The 25200-nt window shown below is 40.3% G+C and overlaps 1 protein-coding gene across 1 annotated transcript in view; it reads right to left on the bottom strand.

Annotated features, from left to right (window-relative positions):
• The window catches only part of LOC122796644 (copine-3-like), a 1024312-nt gene that overhangs the window by 607167 nt on the left and 391945 nt on the right, over nt 1–25200 (bottom strand). The gene's annotated exons all lie outside the window — the stretch shown is intronic.

Genomic DNA, 25200 nt, shown 5'->3' with positions numbered 1-25200 from the left:
TTAACAAATAAATTGAACTAAAATGCTCTACAATTTTAAAATGGTTGGTAAGAAAATCCACTTTCTCATCAACTTTGTATTTATTACCCAGTGTTCTATAACAAAAAAGCAATATTTAGCAAACTTATCAAACTTAATGCTATTACAATGTAAGAACAGAGGCTATTGGCAACATTCAGAATGATATCACAAAATACTGTTCATACTGATTTATTTTCACCCACGAGACAATATAATAAAATTAAATGTAATATACCATTCAAAGACACAGTAAAACATGCAGCAACAATTTTGATCTTTTTTGCTCTTAAAGATCCTTGCAAGATGCAGTTAAAATGAATGCATTCAATTACTCTAAAAACCCAAACTCACTGGCTAAGTCAGACTACCTATGGTAATACACAAAAATACCGGAAAATCTGTCAGAATTTTTTACTTTTTGAAGATATCTGCTGATTACAGTGCCAAGTCTTGTTTCTAAGGTCAAAGAGGTTGTGGTTGAGCAAATGGTGATTGAGTGAAGTTACATGGGTAGGCATGTGAATGCTGGGATTGTGGTCAGTAATTTTGGGTTTTGCTTTTGAAGTGGTGCAGAATCTGACTGCTGTGTCAGTGCAGGTGTTGTCTGGGAAGAGGCCAGGGGGTCTGTGATTCAAAAGAAGTAAACTATTAACAGAATTCCAAAATTTTTTAGGACACTGTTTACATGAATTTTGCTGATTTATAATGAGAAGTTATGTACCTACCATAACGTTCCATGTTAGTTGTCTTCTTCTCGCCTTCTTTCTTGCTGGATGGGTTCGGAGCCGATCCTCGGCTTCGACTCGGCCAATACTAAAGCTTAAGAGCTATTTCCACTGGCTCGAGGCTCCCCTATATCCCACAATGCTAGGTGGTAACTACTCAGATCTCGTTTGATAGCTAAAACCAAGCAGTTCTAGTCTCCATAGTATGGAGAAGAGAGAAAAAAAAACAACCTCTATATAAACCTGTATGTAAGCTACCACAAACAGAAAGGGGAGAATAGAGGTGGTAGAACATGTGGGAAGGAAGCCCCAATGGAAGATCCCAAATATTCCTATCGGTCTGTCCAGGCTGGGGGGAAGGAGGGTGGGACGCAAGAAAGAAGGCGAGAAGAAGACAACTAACATGGAACGTTATGGTAGGTACATAACTTCTCAATGTTAAGTTGTCAATCTCGCCTTCATTCTTGCTGGATGGGACCGCGTCCCTAGCACCTTACCCCGGGTGGCTTATTGGAACAGACTCTTGAGAACAGTGGAACCAAAGTTGGCACGGTTTCTGGAGGCCATATCCAATTTGTAATGCGAGATAAAGGTATGAGGTGAAGCCCATGTGGCTGCTGCACAAATGGAATCTATTGGTAGCCTGTCCTGAAAAGCTACAGATGTAGCTAATGCCCTGGTTGAATGAGCTCTAGGTCTTGAAGGCAGCTTTTGATGTCTGATTTCATAGATGAAGGTAATTATAGAGGTAAGCCATCTTGAAAGGGACACTTTAGAAACTGGAAGGCCCATTTTCCCTTCCGCGTAAGACAGGAAGAGCTGGTCAGATTTCCTGAACTGTTTAGTCCTGTCTAAATAATATCGAAGTTGGCGATGAACATCTAGAAAATGTAACTTTTGTTCCGACCTGTTGGAATAATCAGGGAAGAAGACAGGGAGATCGATAGTCTGGTTTAGATTTGCCTCAGAGCAAACCTTAGGCAAGAAGGACGGATTAGTCCGGAGGGACACCCTGTCTTTATGGAAAACTAAGTAAGGAGGACGACTGCAAAGAGCATGAAGTTCAGATACCCTTCTAGCTGATGTTATGGCTACTAGAAAAAGTGTTTTCCATGAGAGCAACTTGAGAGGGCATGAAGCCGCAGGTTCGAAGGGGGGGAGAATCAAGGACGCTAGGACCAAATTCAAGTCCCACTGAGGTGGGGGATCTTTGATTGGGGGCTTGAGCAAAAAGACACCTCTTAGAAAGGCTTTGCAAAGTTTATGGGACATGATACTGGAGTCCGAGACACCTACATGAAAGTTAGATATAGCAGCTAGTTGTACTCTAATGGTAGATGAGGAAGAGCCTAAATAAAAGAGCTCTGCCAGGAAGTCTAGGATAGACTGGATAGGTGCGGTGAAGGGGTCTATATTTTTTGATGCTGCCCAGAAGGAAAAACGTTTCCACTTACTATTGTAAATCCTTCTGGTAGAAGACTTGTGAGAGGCTATCAGGATGTTACGGACCGAATGAGAAATTAAAGGAAGCCTGGCTAGGGTAGGAATCGGAGAAACCACGCTGTGAGGTTGAGAGATTGAAGGGAGTGGTGCAGCTGGCCCGACTGGTGGGTCAAAAGATCTGGCACTGGGTCCAGATGCCAAGGCTGCTCCAAGAGGTAATGATGCACTAACGGAAACCATATCTGTCGAGGCCAGTAAGGGGCAATGAGGATCATAGTGACTCTCAAGGCGATAGCTTTCTGAATTAATTGAGAGATCAGTGGAAAAGGGGGGAAAACATACAGAAGTCCCCGGGGCCAATCGTGGACTAGAGCATCTCTGGTGGGTTGGCCTGGTAGAGGGAAGAGGGTGAAGAAATCGTGACACTTGCTGTTTTGGGGAGTAGCAAAAAGATCGCAGCAAGGCCGGCCCCATCTTTGAAAGATTTCTTCCAGGACTGATTTTTTTAGAGACCACTTGTGAGGCATGAGAATAGCCCTGCTCAACTTGTCCGCAATCACGTTGGACTTCCCGGGAATGTGCGTTGCTATCAGAAACCGCTGAGAAGAAATCGCCCACTGCCAAAGTCTGAGTGCCTCTCGACATAAGGGATAGGACCTGGTTCCACCCTGTTTGTTGATGTACCACACTACTGACATGTTGTCCGTCTGAATTGCAAGAGTCCCTGTGGGAAGAGAGTCCTGAAGGGCTTGCAACGCTAAAAGCACTGCTCTCATCTCTAAGACATTTATGTGCAAGTGGCACTCGAAAGATTGCCAAGTGCCCTGGACTGTCCTGCCCTGATAATGCCCCCCCACCACCCGATCAGGGAGGCGTCCGTTGTCACCGTGGCGATTGGGGGGGAGGGATGAAGGGTCTGCCCTGAAGAACTTGAGGTGATGTCATCCACCAAGACAGGTGATTCTTGCATGATTGGGTTAGCAGAATGATGTGAGACATTGGGAGCTGTTGGAAGGACCATTGAGAAAACAGCATCCACTGGAGGATCCGCACGTGAAAACGAGCTAAGGGAAGAAGTGTAATGGTAGCCGCCATGAGTCCTAATACCTTCAAGACTACCCTGGCTTTGATCTTGTTGCATTGAAGCAGAAGGTAAACGTGTTTGCAGATATCTGATACTCTTTGCTCTGTCAGTCTGGCAGAAAGATAAACTGTGTCTAAGGTGGCGCCTATAAAGGTAATAGACTGACAAGGTGACAAGGCAGATTTTTCGAAATTTACTGAAATGCCTAGAGCTTGGCAAGTTTGAATGGTGAAGTCTCTGGATAGAAGAAGTTGACGCCTGGTGGTGGCGGTAAGGAGCCAGTTGTCCAAATATGGAAACACCTGGAATCCTTGATTTCTCAAGTGAGCCGCGACCACTGCCATACATTTGGTGAACACTCGGGGGGGCTGTAGTGAGACCAAAGGGCAGGGCTCTGAACTGGTAGTGACTGGCTCCCAGCCTGAAGCGGAGAAACCTCCTGGAGCGTCTGTGTATTTTGATATGGTAGTACGCATCTGAAGGTCTATTTAGCACATCCAATTGTCCTGACCCAAGAAGGGTAGCATGACCATCCGGAATTTTGTTTTCTTCACATACTTATTTAGCTTGCTGAGATCCAGTATTGGTCTCCAGTCCCCTGTCTTTGAGAAAATAGCATCCACTGGAGGATCCGCACGTGAAAACGAGCTAAGGGAAGAAGTGTAATGGTAGCCGCCATGAGTCCTAATACCTTCAAGACTACCCTGGCTTTTGGTACCAAAAAGAATATGGAGTAGATTCCGGATCCTTGCTGGTCTGCTGGGACTGGCTGGATAGCTCTTTTTGACAACAGCTTTGATATTTCTAATGCTGCTTGTTCCCTTAGACTGGGTGGAACATCTGGAAGGGATCCTTTGGGTTGGAATGGGATGTGTATAAAGGGGATTTTGTAACCCTCGGATATAATCGACTGTACCCATTTGTCTTGAGTGAGGGAAAGCCAGGCTTCTGGATACAGTGATAATCTTCCCCCGACTGCCTCCGAAGGTGGACAGCCGGGCAGCTCCTCAGGGATGCTGAAAGGGTTTATCAGAGAAAGTCTCTCTGCTACCCTGGTTTTGCGGACCACCTCTGCCCCTAGAGCGGCATCTATTGTTGTTCCCCCCTCTGCCTCTAGAGGGGAATCGACTTTGTGCGTCAGATGAGACTCCTTGTGGTTTGCGGAACCACATCCCCCCCCCCGACCTTTGGGATAAGGTCTGGAAGGGGTAGAAAAATGGACTCCCACGGCAGAGAGAGTCTTACCTTCCTGCTCACACCTAGTCAATGTATCCTTCACCTGAGGTCCAAACAACGTTGAGCCATCAAAGGGGGAATTGGTGAAGGACGCCTTGAAAGGGTCTGCAAAATTGCAAAGCCGCATCCAGGTGTGGCGTCGTAAAGCTACACCTGTGCCTGCGGCTGTACTCGCCCCATCGGCCGCATATGAGATAAGCCGCATGGAGGAGTTGACAATCGAATTCAGGGTTGCCAACTGGGAGTTCATTTTGTCTTGGAACCCCTCAGCTGTTGGATCCTGCATAGCATCACCCATATCCTTGAGTAAATCTCTCTGGAGATGGGTGAAGTGACACAAGTAGTTCAGCGACCGCATGGCAAAGGTCGCTGAGGAAAACATCCACTTACCGTACCTGTCCATGGTCCTAGATTCCTTATTAGGAGGATGGACAGGTACCAAAGGATCGGCTAATTCCTTCTTAGTGGCTGCGGCCACCACTATGGCATCAACAGAGACACCTTTAGATAAGAACTGTTTCACTTTCGGGGCTGTAATAAATTTTGACGGCCTCCTTGGGGTAGGTTCCACCGAATCAGGGGCCATCCACCCCTTCCTTGCCACCACTTCCATGAGGGGGTCAAAGGGAGGAGACACCCAGGAGGTGAAAGGGCAAGAGCCAAATGCCTCAAGGTCGACCGACTCATCCTCTGAAGGGTTAAGGGCGGGCCAGTTATTCCTCTGTTTAAGGATTTCAAGGATGTCAGCAAAAGAGACATCCTCAGAGGGGGGATCGAGAGGAACCTTCAGATTCCTCCAAGTCGGTATCCGAGGTGATAGACTCAGGGGAGTCAATGTGCTTCCTCTTGTACTGGCTCTTCCGAGGAGGTTCACCTGCTGGATCAGGAGAAGCCTCGGAAGAAGAGGATATTCCCAATGGGGAAACCTGAGGGGCTGGCTCTCTACGGTCTGGTACGAGGGGGTGGGTAGAAACCACCGCAGGCACTGAAGAGGGAGGAGCTGACGGAGCCAACTGTGGGGTAGACACGGGGTCTAGCACGCTCCGCATGACCTCGAAGGTGCCCCGATTAGCCAGGGCCGAAGGTCCCCACTCCAAGGAGACAAGGACCCCCCCGGCACCAACAGGGATGGCTCCGAGGCCGATGTCGGAGTCAAACTCACTAGCGCCGACGCTCCGAGAGGGAGAACGGGGTCGGACAAGGGTCTGATGCCACTCGCCCCCTCGGAGCCGACGAGGGAAGCACGGTGCCGAGATCCCTCCAAAGAGGAAATCGGAGCAGATGACGGAGCCGAAAGGGAGGGTATCGGCTCCGACGCACTGACAACCACGGCTCCGACGAGCCCCGGCTCCGAACTCAAAGGTGTCGGAGGAGGAACAGAAGCAGGGATGGGAATAGCCGCTGACTGTTGAGTAGGGCTATGCAGCATTTGGGCCAGTGCCTCGGACTTGAGAAGTCTACTCATCACCCTTTGTAAGTCATGGTCGGACAGCCTGGAGGACCGAGAGGAATGGGACCTGTGGCTCCGCTCCGACAGAAGAGGGGATCCCGGGACCGAGTGGATGGAGCCGATGGAAGGGAACCTCGACCTCTTCTTAGAAGGTGGCTCCGATAAAACTATCGGAGCTGACTGAGTCTTAGCACCCTCGGCTCTGGCTGGAGCCGAGGTAACGGTTTGAGTCTTCGAAACATCGACTCCAGCCGGAGCTGATGTCAAAGCAGTCTTAATGCTCCCAGCGGACGGCTCTGAAGCTGGAGCCGACGGCCTGGAAGTCTTTGAAGGCTTCCCCGACGCAGACTGGGTCGGGGGGCCTTCAGGCTTTAACAAGCCTCGAAGAATAAGTTTATTTTTGCGTTTCTGCAGGACTCTTGGGCTGAATGCATGGCAAGAAGCACAGGAGTCCTGCAGGTGCAAAGGTCCCAGGCAATATACACAAGAAGTGTGACCGTCTGTCAGAGACATTTTCTGACAGTCACACTTCTTGAAGCCTGAGACCTTGGAGTCTTTCAACATCAGAAAAAGTGACTGTATACACAAAAAAGACACAGACACAAAACACAGACACACCCTTTAACCAGAAAGGAAAACCCACTCACACTGAATGACAAAGGGAAAAAAGGGAAGTGGGCCAAAGGCCTAGAACTTAAAAAGGGAATAAAAAGGGAATAAAAACGAGGGAAGACCCGATTTAAACTAAAAGGATACCCTGTACTATAAACTTGACTAAATAAAAAGGATAGGGGTAGATATTTTAATTTTCTAACTAGAAAATCTCACTAACCTGCCAGAGCCAGTAGAAGAAAGCACCTCGCAGCTAAGCAGTAAATGAGATCTGAGTAGCTACCGCCTAGCATTGTGGGATATAGGGGAGCCTCGAGCCGGTGGAAATAGCTCTCGAGCTTTCATATTGGCAGAGTCGGAGCCGAGGATCGGCTCCGAACCCATCCAGCAAGAATGAAGGCGTGATTGACAACTTAACATTGTATTTTATATATATATATATATATATATATATATATATATATATATATATATATATATAATATAGAGAGAGAGAGGGACAGAGAGAGATTTGTACTTACGATAAGATTGGTGACTGCTACGTAGCATTTTGTCTTCCGTGTATTGAGTGGGATATTTAGTAGATATGTATTGTTTCCTTATCTCATCCTGATTTTACTGCTCTTACCAATTTGCATCTCTCAATGTCAGGAAAGCAGGTACACCAGTGAATTTCCAGCTTCAATCCCAGCCATTACCACTAAACTCATCACTTCACCTTGTTAAACCACAATAAGTTGTTAGAATTCTGCAACAAGCTATCATCCTCCACAACACGATCACCCATTCAGTTATTTAATGTCCAAACAAATGCCCACCCCTAACTCCAATCACTCATAACACAGTGGTAGAGTCTAACCCATCCACTAAGATCATCCTGCAAATTCATTACAGATAACCCTTCACTCACTTCAATCAGTGTGGGGATTTTAATACTTCTCTACAACTGTGTGAATAGCACGGGGGCTGAAGGAATCAGAATGGTAGCAGCATTACTAACTGCCATGCCTTCAGGTCACAAACCATGCAATATCTCTCAACCATCTGAATATGTAAATGTAGATAAGGCTAAAACCGCCTGCGCTCTGCTTAGTCAGGGTTCCTGTGTATTTTCTTGGTGACTGCTATTTTCTATATGCAAAATACTATTTTAAAAGCTATATTTATGTATGGTATCTGTAATGTAAACTACAAGTATATCTTGTAATGTTTTACTTTGTGTTGTACACTAAAATTATGTTATTATTTTATTCTTGTATACGCAGCAATGCACCTTGGGCATCCCTCTACAAACATGTCAATCAAATTATTCTGCTTCACCAACCTAAACAAAGCACTGCAGTCCAAGCAGCATAATGTTTATTTTAATTTCAAAAAGCCTTCCTTCAGTATCTCACCTCACCTTTTTAGCACACTCTGTAACACTGTTGATAATGTGTCCTTTTCAGATTAATTTCAGGACATCCCAGTATATCTTCACTTGCGTGTACATCCTTTTTTCATGAACCTCGCGTAAACTCCACAGTAGCATTTCTACCATTCACTCTCTATTATCCACTTCATATTCCCCACACTGTGCCATTTTCACTGACTTCATCACCACCAACACATTCTTCTACCTCCATTATCTCAATCCATCAAAATGACAAATGATCTGAAATATACCTTTTCTAAACAGTAACCCACCTGTTCTCATTAACCATACTGTTGTCTTTTTTAAACAATCCAGTCTACTACACTGTTTAGCCTATTCTTTTTTTAAGGTAAAAATATAGTCCATTTTTCCCTTACTGAAAATATTCCACAAGTTCACTAAGCTCAACTTTTTCATACCCCTCCCCTCCCCTCTGGCAGGTCATATACACCTCCCTCCTGCTAAAAATCTATCCCAGTTCTCCCCCAACCCCACCCTAAATCCATCATCCACCACTACCCTATCACCTTTCCCCCAGTCCTCACTACAGAAGAAAAGTAATTGTACAAAACTTTCCCCTAATCTACATTTATCACATATTAACAATGTCAGCAACCTGTCACTCTCACTACTGCTGCACCTGATCATCCCTAAACCTCCCTTCCTTACTTTTAACTTCCTCCAGCTCCTAACCCCAGCCTCCTCTTCATGGGTAAGACATCCTCCACTTGTTTTATCCCTCCAGAAGAACTTAAACCTATTCATTTAATCTTATTTATTTCAGTGTTATCTCCTGCTGCATTACTACATTGCCCTTAAGTTCCTAATCCTCATGCCACACTCTCCTTTTTAATCAGGCTAAACAGCAACCATATATTCCATATTAAAATACCACCTTTCCCCTTCTCCTTCTTCTCCCCCAAGCCCCCTACACTCCCTTTTATTTCTGTTGTGTCTTACTGAATTCCCCGATTATACTTTCTGTCCTCCCAACAGCTACAGTAGTGAAAACACTTAAACACAGCTTTCACACATGACCAGTATACACACAGTTAAAAGATTAGTAATATGAAATTCCCATGAAAGAGTACACACATAGCTGTATACTCATTTTAAAGAGAAAAGAAAATATGCATTTCTATAACAAAGCGTCAAACAATACAAAACGCATTGCTCCTTCTAACAACACCCTTATAAACTACTGCTATCCCTCCCTACCAAACCCTTAAAAAGATCCTGAATGGATAAATATATATGCAGACTATACCATAATCTGCATTCATTACATGGCAAAAGCTCCTTTGCCAACAGACATATACCACTTCTATCGATACAATGTAAAAGAAGCACATTCAATTTCACAACTGTGAAATATTCATATCTTATACACCAATAATAAAGAAAAGAGTAATTTCCAGTCCTTGAATATTTAGGAAAGGAAGCCCTCACTCTTCTACTCAGCTGCTGTCTGAGGTGAATAGGTATTCATTATGCTGTTGCCATTCATGTCCTTCTGCTTGGTCCTTATTCCGACTAGAAGAGATACTCATCCTCTCTCCAAATCTTAGCACTTTCCATCTCCTTCATCCAATTCAGCCAAACTTCAGACTACAGCAGTACCATGCATTTTCTTATTGTCCAGTCACCCAACAATCCCAGGGACTGCTTCCTCTTCAGCATCACTGTAACAGAGACACACTCACATCAACAGAAGGTTTTGTCACTCTCTGTTGCACTCCCTAAAAGAGCTGACTGGAAAAATGTTACAGCTAGATTAATTGTCATTTTTCGTTTTTATGTGTTCTGTTTTCAAAGACGGAGACAAAGTCCTACTTTAAGTCACTGAAAGTGAGCTCCACATATATAACTTCAGGAATCCATTACTAGGGTTTGATTTGTGACACAGGAAAAGCCATTGGCTCAGAAAAATGTTTTGGGATCACTAAAGAAACTCACTAGAGATGGCAGCAAATGGACAATGTATTTTTTCTATGTCATTTCATCCCCGTGTCTGTCAACTATTAGCTTCCTTTTGTCTAATCTGCAGGCTCGTTCAACCAATGCACCCTTCTAATCATGCTGTGGTGGAGGTTACCTCTTTTCTTTTGCTGGAAGTACAATCTTTCACTGATGAGTGAAAGAGGTGAGAACCAATAGGTGAAGGAACCCTCTTCCAGAAAGCCATATGAGGAATCTAATTTTTTATGTAGCATAACTCCCATCTCATCCATAACATCAGTGCAAGTACTGCCAAATGTAGGGTACACAGTACCATTACGAGGGGACACACATGCTTCAACTCAGTGCTGAATATAGCTGCAGCACACAGGTACTGTGTGGTGTGATCAAGGAGACACCACAACCACACACATTGCTACATACTTTTTTACCTCCACTAAGGGTTTATGGATAGCAACCCTCCCACAAGATCAGCAATTTAGTCATTTACACGTCTCTTCTTTTCTACTCCTTCAGATCCCAAAATGATAAAAAATGTGCAACAGTTAGGATGTAATCAAGGCCTTTTCTCTGCATGCACTGGATCCAGTATGAAGAATGTACTCTGATAAATGTGACCTCTGATGCTGCACGTTTCTGAGAAATCACTACATTTTCCTCATTTGCAATATGGCATAAGGGATAGTCATAACTATGAAAGATCTGTATCCCAATAAGTTTGACTGCTGATTTAAATAAAAAGTCCATTGTTAGTCAAACATCATTCTGAGAAAGATTAGACAAGTCTTTGTACTCAGGATAACATCCAGAAACCTTTTTTGTTTTGTAAAGGTTGTATGCCAGACTTCTAGAGCTTGGGAACAGCATAAAGGGTCTGAAAGCAGAGTCTGCTGTAATTTGTAGTTTAGTGAGCCTATATAAGTGGCCCAAATTAGGCAACCATCCAAGAAAGAGTAGGCATGAATTATCTTCACCTCTTCTTACAGTCTGTCTTACTAGAACATTGTTAAGCTAGGATTCAAGCATTTTTCATTCATCCACTCCCCCCTCCCCATTCTCAACACATAAACCGGCACAGCTTCCAAGATGGCTGCACACTGGGTAACAGCTTAATTTCATCACTCCCAGTGTGAAACAGAAACTCAGAAGAGATAGCCAGTAAACTCATATTTCTGGGTAAATGTCAGCAACTGGCTAATAAGTGCACTGCCTAGATGCCAGCAAAAAAAAAAAATCAGATCACAAAAGATGAGGAAAAAACACTGACTTGGAAGAATTTAGCAGCTTTTCAGCAAAAAGCAGTTCAAGATCCAGCTTTGGTGCAAGACATGACTTACAGTAACCTATGGAGAAAAATAAGTCAAATGTACTCATAGCTGATTAAAATAAAGGAAACAGTGATGGAGTATATCAACTCAAATAGCAAAAGGATGGAAAAATGGAAGAAGCTTTAAAAAGATATTGAGATATGGTGATAAACTGCAAAAAATCAGAGGTTGAAATGAAGAAAAGACTGGGTGAATATGAGACTGCTCAAGAAGAGATGTTTCAGAAAATAAAAGAATTAGAGGATAGAGGATGCAGGTAAAGCCTGAAATTTTCTGCTATACTACAGACACTGGAAGAAACATACTTTATTAATTTTATGAAAGCACAAATAGGCAACTGGACTGGTATTCCACAGCAGGAGTTGTTAACTGAAAGGGCACATTGTGTGTATGCTCCAAACATGGCCATGAGAAAGCAACCTACACCTTTAATAGTAAAGATGCAATCCTACTAGCAGAAGCAGTTTATTTCTGACAAAACTGTGGCAGAAGAACAAAGTACTAAAAGTGGGAAACAGTAGAGGATTTGTGGAAAATGATTACTCACTGTACACCAGGCAGAAGAGGAGTAAAATTATTCCACTAATCAGGGAATGTCGTGAAGCAGGTGTGAGATTCAAACTGCTATACCCATCTGTCTTCAGAATATTCTTTCCTGGAGAGACAAAATCATTTTTGATGCAGAATATGCTAAGGAGGAAATACTAAAGTTTATCCAACAAAAAGTGAGCTGTAAAACAGAAGGGGATTCTGCTTCTTGTTCTTCTTGTTCTTCTGTTAATAAAGACCACACAGAAACTGTGCTACAGAAATCTTTTCCAATATTTCAAGGGAAAACAATTGACAGACAGAAAAAAGCACAAGAGTTGACTAGAAAAACTGAGAGTACACTGGAAATGAAGCAGAGACTAGATTTGGGAAATGGAGATAAACAAGAATAAAACCAGCAACTTGGAAACTGACAAATAAATGTAGGCTTACAAAGCATTAATTATTATAGTGAAACATGATACAACAAGAAAAACTGGAAATATTGGACTTTACTGACGTTGTTAAACTTGTAGAGGATTCTAAAGCATATGCCCTACGTCATGTCATTAATGTCTGGAAAAAAATGTAGGACAGGGGAAGAGAAGGGAGAGAGTTAACTGTAAGTAAAACAAAATTTAGTTCTTAACAGTAGCATTTTTATAATGCATAATATAATCTACATGGTATAAAGTAAAGTTTTTCAGTTATTTTCAAGTGTAATGGAGATACTAAAGTAAAAAGCTGCCCTGTTTTCTTTCCTTCTTCTCTCTTTGTCCTTGTTCAATTTTGGGAAATGTGGGTACTGTGACGTGGGAAACGAGGGAAAGTTTGGTCAAGGGAGCATGATATAGGAAAAAGTGATGTGCTGCTTCTCATTCTTGCATAGGAGAATGACTGGACTGGGGCCATTGGCTTGATCTAGTGACAAGTTTTAAGAGAAAGCAAATAAATAAAAAAGAACACTGAATATTAACAAAGCTTTCTTCTAGCAAACAAATAAATGCTTATAGAAGCAACTCTGTATCTGGTTCTCATGTCTCTATAGATAGATAAACAGCAATAAAAACAGAATCATTCTTTGTTTGAATGGCTAGAAGACAATGTTTTCTGAAAGCATTCAAGTGTTTTCCCAGTCTGCGAGAGTAATAAAGATAAGACAAACCAGACAGCACTTAGTACAAGCACAGGCTGTACCATGCATCTTAGCATGGATAACCTTCCTTTTAGGTTAACCCAAGTCTATCAGTGCGTCTGCCAGTTTCAGACAACTGTTCCTATTACGAAGGCAAAACTTCAATATTTGAAGATGTACATAGTTTTGTGTCTTAGTATTAAGTTAGTAGGTTTTAGACGTTTATTGGGGTTTATTGGGGGTGTATTTGTGTTTTTTGTTTGAGGGTTTTCAACACAACAAAAGGTTATGTAAGATGTGGCATAGACTCAAATGGATATGACAAGAAACAACTGTACAAAAGATCAACCTGCCAAACATTTATGTATGCATGTAACACAAAAGCTGGCACTAGACACTTAATAAAAAAGCTGTTACACATAAAAGGTGGGAATAATATATATTTTTAAATAATATCACTTTCTATACTATCTTTAAATGTCAATGGTCTCAAAAATATATACAAAAAAGAAACAGTAGTGAACTACATTAAAAATGTAGACTGCAAATAGCTATGCTACAGGAGACACATTTGGAAAGAAATGAACATGTGAATTTGATAATGAACGTTTTTCAGGACAGTTATTCAGCGGAATACCAGGGATGAAGGAAAATTTATTTTATTTTATTTTACATTTGTTAACCGGGGGTGTCTGACTGAGCTGAAAAGGCCCTTTTTCAGCAGAGGCCCGGGGAGAAAAGCTCCACGAAGAAAAATTACAGACACATTTAGTTATTTAGACATGATCAGTATACACACAAATTACAGGAGACATGTTTTTACAGTGGTATGCGGCACATAAACAGTTACAGTGGAGAGAACAAACAAAAAAATATTAATTTTAAAAATAAAGGTAATTAATAGATTTGTGGTGTACAGCTGAAATTTGGAACATAGGTAGAATACATACATAGTACACAGGTACAGTACACACCTTGTAGATTAGCCAGTGTTTGTGAGTAAGACTGAAAACTACTATCAAGTGCTCTAGATTTTGTATGTATGTGCTATCCGCTTTCACTAGCCTGGGGAGTAATCATGGCACTGCCAACTTTCCTTGAGATGTTGTCCGATGAGGTCCATAAATGAGGCTTTGGATGATGTGTTTTGAATGCTTGTAGGGACAGAGTTCCATTTTTTAGCCACTGAACTACTATATAGTGCATCTCCAAAGCTATTGTAACTGTTGGTGACTTCTAGTAGTAGTTTGCTTGATGATCTAAGAGGCCTTTTGGCTGAGTGATGTTGTAGTAGGTTTTTGAGGGCAGGACACTTATTGGGGAGGTAATAGATAGAATGACAGAGGCAGAGCTGATTGTAGGTTAGGAGGTTGGGCAGTTCAAGCCAGTGGAGTTGTCTCAAAGCAGTACAGCGATGAGTTCTATATGAGCAACTTGCAGCAAAGCGGGCAATTCTGTTATAGCAGGCTTCCATTTTGCTTAGTTCAGTTTTGTTGAGATTAGTCAGAATGGGAGATGCATAGAGTAGGGTGGATAGAAGTTGGGAGCGAGCAATGGCTGATCTTGTGTTGTTGGTAAGAAATGGTTTGATACGGTAGAGCGACCCCAGTTTGGCATGTACTTTTTTAATAGTTAAGTTGAGATGACTATCAAATTTTAGGTGGGAGTCTATGGTTATTCCCAATAGCTTAGCCTGTGCCACACTGGAGCAATTGGAGTAGCATTAGTGGAGTAGATAGTGAATTGACTGTTAGTGTTTTTGTTAGAACTGGTTATAATCATAAGCTGAGTTTTCTTTGGATTGAGGATAAGTTGGGCTTTGGTAAGGTAGTTTTCAACATCAGAGAATGCTAGTTGAGTTGTTTGCAGAAGGGTGGGAATGTTTTGTGCAGCACAGATTAAGATAGTGTCATCTGCATACTGAATTATATATGCATGCTGTGTGGAGGTATGGAGGTCATTTGTGAAGACTGTGAATAGTAGTGGTCCTAAGACAGAACCCTATGGGACTCCTATAGTTATGGGCAGCTGAGGAGAGAGAGAGAATTTTCTCATTTCACAGCTTGGTACCTGTCAGTTAAGTAGCTTTGGAACCAGGTAAGAGTGGAATTCGATAGATGATATTGGTTTAGTTTGTTTAGCAGGATTTGGTGTGAGACTGTGTCAAATGCTTTGGACATATCCGAAAAAAGAGTTGACACTTGTAGGCCTTCATTTCTGAGATGGTTTACTGTGTCTGTGAAGCAGAGGAGGGCTGTAGTGGTACTATGGGCAGGTCTGAAACCATGCTGAGTAGGTGACAGGATGCTGCTGTCTAGGAGATAGTTTAGCATCTGGGTATGGATGTATTTTTCTAGGATTTTGGCCAGGGGGGAGAGTAAAGCAATGGGTCTGTAGTTATTAAGTTCAGTGGAGGTCCCACCTTTATGTATGGGTGTAACATAGGATATTTTCCAGAGTTTGGGCACATAGTTTTCAACAATTGATCTGTTTAAGACAGTGGAGACTGGTATAGCAATAGCATCTGCTGCGAGTTTCAAGAAATAGCTGGGGAGTAGGTCGGCTGCTGTTGATGAGGTTTCTAGTTTGGAGAGCATGCTTTTGATTGAAGTGGTGGAAACTGTTTTGAGGGTAAAACTTGTATTAGTGTTATTTGTGTTGGGGAGGATAGTGAGGAAGGAACTGTCCTGTGATACTAAGGATAGAATTGAGTTCACAAAGTGGGAGTTGAATTGTGTTTCGATGGGAACTTTAGTGTCAGGGGTGGTTGGTTTGGGGGTAGCCTTTTGGATGGATTTTAGTAGCTGGTTTACATTTTTCCAAAATTTTTGCAGGTTGTGTTGGTATTTAGTTTGTAATGTTGTGTAGTAGGATTGTTAGTCCAGCCTAATGCATTTTTTTGCATGGTTGCGCAGTTCTTGGTACTTAGTTAGGCTTTCTGTTTCTTTGTTTTTTTTATAGTAAAGCCAGGCAGTGTCTCTGGACTTGAGGATTTGTTTGGTTTCTTTACTGAGCCAGGGGTTTGTAGAGGTTCTAACCTTGATTTTGCGCAATGCAGTGACAGTGTCTAGGTGTTGTAGAAATGTTTTGTTGAAATATGCTACAGCCTGGTCAAGTGGGAGGGTTTTCAGGGGGGTCCAGTCACAGTTACAGAGTAAAGTGTTGAGGACCTCAGGAGAGAATTTTTTTGTGTTTCTAGTGGATATATAGTTAGTGGTTTTGCATATGCTTGTTCTACTACGTATAAGTTGTGGTCACTTAAGGTGTCTGGGAGACTGCCTGTGTGAGGGTACAATGTGGGGTTGTTAGTTAGGATCCAGTCAAGGATGGATTCCCTTTTAGATTTTTTATCACATCTAGTTGGAATTTGGACTAGCTGCTGGTAGCCATGGAGATTTATTAGATTACTTGGTGGTTCTGATATGCAGGTGAACCAATCTAGGTTGAAGTCCCCCAGAATAAGGGTTTCTTGCGAGTATGTGGAAGAACACCAGGATAAGAAGTCTTCAAGGCTAGCAGGTGTATTACCAGGTGGAATATAGATCACAATTGTGGTGATTACCTTTTTAGGGTGAAGTTGAAGTTGTGAGATAAATATGTCCCAATTATTGGGGGAGGGGTAGGAGTTTGGTAATTGACGGACAGTTAAGTTTGACTTGTACAGTAAGGCAGTTCCACCCCCTTTACAAAGTGGTCTGTCTTGTCTAATGATATTGTAGCCGGTAGGGAGAACTTCTGAGTTAGCTATGTTTTTATTTAGCCAGGTTTCTGTTAAAGCAACTATGTCTGGGGAGTAGTGTGCTATTGTGTCCTGGAGTTCAGGTATTTTTATTTTTGATACTTCTAATATTAATATTTAGCATTAAAAGATGGTTGGTTTTGCTGCTGTTGTTGATTTGCCCAGGGATGAAGAAAGTGGGGATGTTATGTTCTGACATTTGTGTTGGAGCAGTTTGAGTTGGACAGGATGGATTTGGGCCTGGGTTGGGGTGGATATCCCCACTTATGGTGAGCCTGGAGTTAAAATTGTTATACAGATGTTGGAGTTTGGTGAGGAGTGTGAGAAAGTATTGTGTTTTTTTGGAGTAGGAATGAGAGTATATGTGTTTAGTCCTGAATTGGTCCGTTATGCAGTTCTTGAATAACTGTGGGCAGATATTATTATAATGTGTGGTGTCTGTATACGAGAGGTGCATAATGCAGTGTTGTGCTACTAAGTTTAGGGATATTGCTAGAGTGATAACTTGTGGTGTTGTAAAGAATTATGAGAAGACAGACTAGACTTAGTTGCATGATAGTCATGGTTATAAAGTTTAAGTTGTTTCTAGGTGGGGGGTCTGAATAGGAATTATAGGGTTGCACTACATCTGGCTGGGGAAATAGTGTGGGTGATGTAAAAAATTCCTAGTGGGAATGAGAGTGATTGGGAGTATTTTGTGTGGAGCAAGTTGGTGTGGTATAATGTGATATGACTTGAGGAGCTGTGATTGGTGGAGGTGATGTGAGGGTGAGCTGTGGGTGTGGCTGTGATTACTATAAATGTAGAGGTAGTGGGGGTGGGAGGGAATAGGGGGCAGGGCAGGGGAGCGGAGAAAGCCCGAGTGTTAGCGAGGGCGAATGGAGCAGGGCAGAGCCAACCAAAACAAAAGAAAAAGTAAGTATTACTTTACAAATCTGAACACTTTTAAAACAAATTCCTGAGGTCTAATGGCTTACCGGCAAGCAGAATGTAATTGCTGAGGAGCACTTGTGTCCTGGTGGAGACTAGAAATTTAAAGATGGCTCCATGCTCAGCAGGATTCTAATATAGACTTTGTATTGGGGGAGGAAGATAGCACAAGGGGTGTAAACCAGGTGGAATGCAAAGAAACCAGAGAGGCAATCAGTGGAAATCAGTGAAGGCCTCAGAGGGGGTAAGTAATAATTCAAACTACCTGTCAAGTGAAGGAGAGAAGAGACAGCAAAGTTTATTAAGGTTGGGAGTGTGTCTTCACATTGACTTGCTGATTAGTAACCATTTTGTGCACAGATTAGAGTAGGGAGATACATTAGCAATGAAGGGGAATGTATACAGATGCAAATAAACAGGTGGGCTTCCAAGTGATACAAACTAAGGCAGAAAGCACTGAGAGGGCTGCTTGATGGTTAATTTAGTTGCAGGGATGTGAATTAAATGTACACTGTCTATTGTACAGTTAGGATTACTGTACTAGCGGGGGGGGGGAGGACACAAGGCTACAACAGTCACTTTTATTAGCAAGCTGAGAACTACTAAGAAATACTGCTAATGTAATAGCTTCACTCTCATAAAACATACAAGTAGAATGCCTGGGTGGACTGACCCTAATCTTGAGGCTCAAAATGTATATCCTTGTTTAGTTTGCAGTACTGATTTCTTCTTATACTGTATGGATGGAGTGGTAGCCGCAGACTGCAGAATTGCTTGAGTGTGCTCCTGCTCTTGAGGCTGAAAATGTATATCCTTGTTTAGTTTGCAGTACTGATTCCATCTTATACTGTATGGGTGGAGTGGTAGCCTCAGACTGCAGATTTGCTTGAGTGTGCTCCTGCTATTGAGGCTCAAAATGTATATCCTTGTTTAGTTTGCAGTACTGATTCCTTCTTATACTGTATCGATGGAGTGGTAGCCGCAGACTGCAGATTTGCTTGAGTGTGCTCCTGCTCTTGAGGCTCAAAATGTATATTTTTGTTCAGTTTGCAGTACTGATTCCTTCTTATACTGTATGGGTGGAGTGGTAGCCGCAGACTGCAGATTTGCTTGAGTGTGCTCGGCAAGCAGAATGTAATTGCTGAGGAGCACTTGTGTCCTGGTGGGAGACTAGAAATTTTGAAATCATAAAACCAAAAATAAAATAAAATAAACCAATAAATAACTATTATTCCCCAAGATACAAAAACTTGGCTACACTAGACAGAACTTACATTTCATAGGAACATGTGCATTTAACTGAAAGTTTTGATATGCTTCCAATAACTATTCAGATCATGCACCAATAATAACTAAAATAAAAACACAGGGTAATGAAATAAAAATGAGACACTGGTGCTTTCTTACCTATCTGTTGAAAAGAGAGGAATTTAAGGAATGAGTAGTCAAAATTATTCAGGAGTTATTAGAGAAGACAGAAATTTCTTCTGAAAATATAGCTTAACAGTGGGATAAAATTAAAGTGGATTTTAAAAATAGGGTGGAAATAAAAGAAAGATAGATATGGTTAAGATGTAATTATTTATAGGAATTGACAAATGTTAAAGTATTGCAGACTATGGGAATCTCACAGAACAAGAAGAGAAGCAACTGCCGAATGCTAAACAGAAGATAAGGGATTACCTCGAGAATATGCATGAGTTTAAAAAGACTGCTGATAAGCAACTGTTTTTTTATAATAACTCCAGAGCACAAAAACTTTCAGCACAACTCAAGCAGCAGAAAGCAAAAAGGGTACCAGAGATCTTGTAGAAGTACTAGAAATATTTTGAAAATTTTACGAAAGTCTGTATAAAGTAGAGAAATATGGAAATCAAGAAAAGGTACAAATGGAAATGTTTATGGAAGAATAGAATATGCCAAGGTTAGAGGTAGATGAGGCTCAATTATTAACAGTTAGGATAGGACGAAATGAGATAAAAGTGGTGATCGATAATCAATCCACAGGAAAGTCTCCAGGAATAGATAGTATTCCTGTGGAAGTTAGCAAGCTACGAGGGAAAAAACTGATAAAGATCTAGAAGGTTTTGTTTAACAGTATGGATTAAAAAGGATTCTGGTGTGGCAGCTACAGATATGGGGGAAGAGACTAAAAAGATACTACAAAAACTGAGAAATTGGAAGCTCTGTTATATGAATATGGATAGCAAGATAGAAGCAGTTAAAATGCTTTTAGTCCCTTTAGTTTTATATACAGGTCAGGCATATTTTTATCAACTAGAGGAGACGTTGTGGATAGCAATTAATAAAGAGCTAAAGGATTCTTTTCTTGGAGGGGAAGACAGCAACAATAAAGTGGGATAAGCTGATTCTTTCAGTAGAACAAAGTAGTTTGGGATTACCTGACTGAAGGGTTATTTCAGAGCTACACAGTTAAGGCTCCTATACAATGCACAAGCAGAAAGATATAATTCAAAGTGGACAGGGATGATGACGAACCAGTGGGGAAGCTCAAGAAACAAGGAGAGACTGGGATTTTGGATGCAAATCCTTAAGAAGAGTAACAACTATACAGAATATTATATTCATAAAACAGTAGAAAGGATTCTAAATAGTAAGCCAACACGGGAGTGGAGAAAGGAGATTCTGCCAAAAGGAATTACTGCAATTAGGGATACAGACAATAGGCAAGAGGAAGATGGAATTTGTTAGAGAAAACTGGTAAAAGAACCAAGGTATAGGGAGCAAATAATTAGAGAGGGAAAGGTAACAGAATGGGAAAAGGCCAAAAATGTATTTGAACTGCAGGGTAGAGATTGCCTTCCCTATTAAGGACTGAAATCAGAGTATAGACAAAGAGAAAGAAATAGGAAGATCCAAAGTGAAACACCAGCACTAGTAGAATTTTCAGTAGAATCTAGAACAGAAACTGCTGTTAAAAAAGGAATAATTAGTACAGCATATAAAATATTGCATGATAACTATAAAAATCAATCAGAGGAGGTTAGAAAGGATTGGGAAGAAAGACTAGATAAACAATTCACAAAGAAACAATGGGGGATATATGTATGTCTCCAAAACATGCAACAAAGTCTACAAGATTTAGGATCTTTGCTTGGAAGTGTATACATTGGTATTTTTCCCCTAGTAGACTCCACAGAATTTTTCCTTAGGTAGACAGCAAATGTTGGAAGTCAGATGAGGAAGAAAGTGGTAATTGGGAACATATTTTCTGGGAGTGTAATGATTTGCAGAGTTTAAAGATTCCCTGCAGATTACTCTGTCAGAGATACTGGGTGATCAAAGAGGTGTAATTAAAAAAATGATTTTTTTGAGCTATGATACAGAACTGGAATTAGCTAGACATAGTAAGGCCTTGCTGAATCTAAGTATGGTGGCTGCCAAAAAAGCAATTACTATGGAAATCAAGTGAATATAATAGCAGAGAGAAAATAACTGGAATTAGGATCTTTAGAAAAGGACAGAAGCAAATTACACAGCAAAAAATGGGAACTGTGGGAAAAATACATGTAGAGGAGGAATGAAGTTTTAAAGGAGGTAGGACTTGAATTAGCTACCTAATGACTGACTGACAATGACTGGATAAATTATAAGTGATGTAGAATGTTTGTAACTAAAATTATGTCAATATGGTTTGTGATGTATAACATTTGCAAATAAAATTATATATTTTAGTTTGTTTTCATTTATATAAATGTATGATCGCCTATTTCATACATGATAAATTAATAAAGGTATTTCTTCTTAAAAAAAAACACCTAAACAGTCTCTGTGTCCCTAAGTCAAGCAAGTATACCACTTTAACATACACCAGACTTAGCTACAGTAATATCTCCTGTGAAACATGCACTAAATCATTAAAGTAACCACTGCAAGTATATTAAATAAAGACCCTCATCAACAGGCTTCTTTAGCCTTTATACAAGCTGTTCATAAAACCTGTAATGGTTGCAAAGACTCTGTGAAAATCATACTTATCAGGACTGTTCTAAACTGGAAAATCATTGTAAAATGTATATTTGTTGAAAGGCTGATTAGAATTTTATTGTATATATCTCCTAGGTCAGGCAGGGGTCTGCAACCTTCACTATCAAAAGAGCCATTTTGGCCTTTCTCCTACCCAATAAAATTAATCTGGAGCCACAAAACATATTTGACCCGTAAAATGAAGATAACACAGCGTAATAAGTTTTATATATAGTTATTATATTATATATAAAAGAACTAAGTTTATAATAGCAATATTTAAAATCTGTCCCTATTTTTGTTCCTTTGTTGAGATTTTTATTGGGATCGCTCGATTGCTGTCAGTGTGTGTGTGTCATATCTTTCATCCTCTTAGAGCAAAAAATCTGGACAAAATCATAAATAATGGGGAAACAAAGGCCCAAAAATATGGAGACTTTTTAAATATTGCTCTTACAAAATTAGAAAGTTGATAGAACAGGTTTTGCATTACCATGAATTTTCTGAAGGGTATGAAGTCTGAAGCGCAAATGTCTGTCGATATTTTCTGACTTTAGCCCTAAATAATTTACTAGTGATATGCCAGAAAACCACAATTTTATGAGAAATAGACCAAAATATGTGGCAAAAAATCAGGACATTCTGCGAAAATCTGTACAGTTGACAGTTAACTGTGTATGGAAAATGCATGTTAACAGAAACAGCGTTATTCAAGCAAGTTTCTGAGTTTATAAGAGCAATATTTAAAATCTGGCCCTATTTTTCTTCCTTTGTTCCCCCTTTATTTGTGGCTCTGTCCAGATTTCTTGTGGTTAAGAGTTTCAGAGGTACGGTGGAGAGGTAAGGAAACCTTTCAGGAGATGCTGATGCTGCCAAGGAATTGCTTCATCGCTCTCAGCCTCAAGGTATTCACCTTTTTCCTCAAGTTATGGAAGGAATTATTAGGGATTTGTGGCATGTGGCATGTGATGTTGAAATAATAGGATTTTTTTCCTAAACATGTCACTTTTTCCTACAGGAGAAGTCACAGCTTAAAAGAAATTGTGAATTATGTTTATAGATCACAACAATCATTGAGAGGGCATAAAGGTATGTTTGAATGTGAATATTGTAAGGTATGTCCTAAGATAAAAAATTTGACAGGTACTAAAACTAATGGCAGAAATTTTGTTTCATATGACTCATTTAACTGTGAGTCAAGTGGGGTTGTTTATATTATAGGGTGCAGCTGTAGGTTCCCTGTTTAGTATGTGGGTCAGACAACACGTAAAGTCAAAGTTCGGTTCTGGAACATTTGGGGGACATTGAAAACTGAATTTGAACAGCTCGGTGGCTGAGCACTTTAATAAAATGCATGGGGGTCAGATGCAGGTTTCTTTTTTTATGTTTTGGCACAACCTTTTCTTCCCAGGGGAGGGAATTATGCTAGTAAATTACCTGAATTAGAGATAAAAATGACATTAAATTATATAACACTTTCCCCTAGGGGTTTAAACCAAAAAGTTAATGTGTGGTTTTAAATAATTTCAAATCTGGAAGTATGTATTTTGTATTTATATTTTTGTATTTTGCATTTTTGTATTATACATAGTATTTCTAAATGGAAAATATTATTGCTAATTTAATTGTTTAATTGCATTTGCACCTGTATAAAAGTAAGGTGCCTATGTGTTTTGCTACATCCTGTGAAGTCGAATGGCTGAGTTACCAGACTGATTGAATTAAACAGTTTGCAAGAACAGCAGTAGAGTCATTCGTTTTTTTTTTTTTTTTGGTATTACAGTAGAAGTCTGGAAGTTAAAAGGGAAGAAAGTGATAAAGACATGGAAGCTTTTCTTTAACAGTATTTTAACTGTGGGATGCATGGCTAGGCTTAAAAAGGCCATTGTGGTCATTAGCCTAGTAAACACCTATGAACCTATAAAAGGAGAGGAGGCACCAACATACTGTAAAAAAGTTGTTGTGACTCTAATACCTAAAGATGGCAAAGACCAATCGCAGCCAGGTTCATATAGGTCCATTTCAATTTTAATCCATGATTATAAAGTGTTTACATAAAAAATGGCTAAAAAAATGGCAAAGGTGATATCAAACTTGATAGATATGGACCGATGTAGTTTTGTGGAGGGGAGGCAAACATTGACATTGTTAATAAAACGATGATCCAGAAGGAAGCAAAATGTAAGAAAATAGCACTGTTAATGGTGGGTCTTGATGTAGAGGAAGCATCTGACAAAGTAAGCTGGAATTTTCTGAGTACGGCAATGGAAGCATTTACATTTCCTGATACAGTAATAAGGTTAATTAGAAGGATATATTAGGGTTTGGAGGTAAAAAAAATGAAAGTGGGACGGATCCTCTTTGATAGGTTCTGACTAAACAGAGGAACCAGGCAGGGATATCCTCTTTCTCCTTTGTTAATCTGCATTATATTTAGAACCACTGGTAAGGAAACTAAAGGACTTGGAAATTCAAGGAAATAATTGGTATGGTGTTCAAGAAAAGTTGCCTTTATTCTCAGATGATACTATTTTGTATTTGATGGAGCCAGAAAAGGAGATCTCAGTGCTGTGGAATATTCTGAGACAGTTATGTTTTTTGTGATATGAAATTAATAAAGATAAAACAAAAGCCATACCTATAAACTATTTACCCACACATGAATTGGTCCAGCAATACACATATTTATGGGGACATGATAAAGTGAACTATTTAGGAGTACACAATAAAATGGATTTGGTTATGGCAGCTGAGGATATGTGGGAAGAGACTAAACAAAAAATAATACAAAAACTAAGAAACTGGAAGCTCCTGCCTATGAATATGGACAGCAACATACAAGCAATATATTTTTTAGTCCTTTAGTTTTATACAAAGGTCAAACTTATATGTTGCAATATAATGAACATTTTCTATGTAATGTTTATTTTTAAATATTTGTAAGTTTATTTCTTTTCATATATAACACAGTACATATCTTTTTATTTTTGATCATCATTTTTGCCAAGGTAACTGAATATTTTGTATAAAGTTTTTGGTACAATGATGGGTTTAATATGCTGTAATTAACTTAATTTTATTGATTTATATTATTTTTTAATTGATTAATTGATTAATTGTGGGTGTATATAAGGAAAGCTGGGTGTTGTTTGTAAATTGACTCTGATGAAGCCAGTTGACCTGGAGAAAGCGCTCAGTCTATGTGAACAACTTTGGATTAAACTGTGATTTACTACATTCCTGGTCGATGCCTTATTGTTAGTGTCTGCTAACTTGTGGTTGATGGTCGTGGTTCTTTTGCTAATTTATACACTTAACAAATATTCTACAGTCCCTAAAATTATATCTTAAATTTCCTTGTCCTTAAGTTGGTATTAACTGAACAGTCCCCCTTAGCAATTAACTAGTTTTTAAAATTCTACCTGTCACTTTTATTATTCTCCACTCTTCAAAAGTACTGCCATTCTTCATCGTCTGAGGTTCAATTCTAATCTGTATTCAGTCTTTACACAGAGTTTGCATATGCTCAGCATGTCTTGGGGGATTTTTCTTGGCATTCCGGCTTTTCCCAAGTAGCTACTGAGGTTTACCTGAGTTGGGAGTACTGTA

This window comes from Protopterus annectens, chromosome 3.part0 (genome assembly GCF_019279795.1).
Source record: "Protopterus annectens isolate FY-2018-M chromosome 3.part0, PAN1.0, whole genome shotgun sequence".
Taxonomy (NCBI): Eukaryota; Metazoa; Chordata; order Ceratodontiformes; family Protopteridae; genus Protopterus; species Protopterus annectens.
This window is presented reverse-complemented; position numbering and strand designations above follow the sequence as displayed.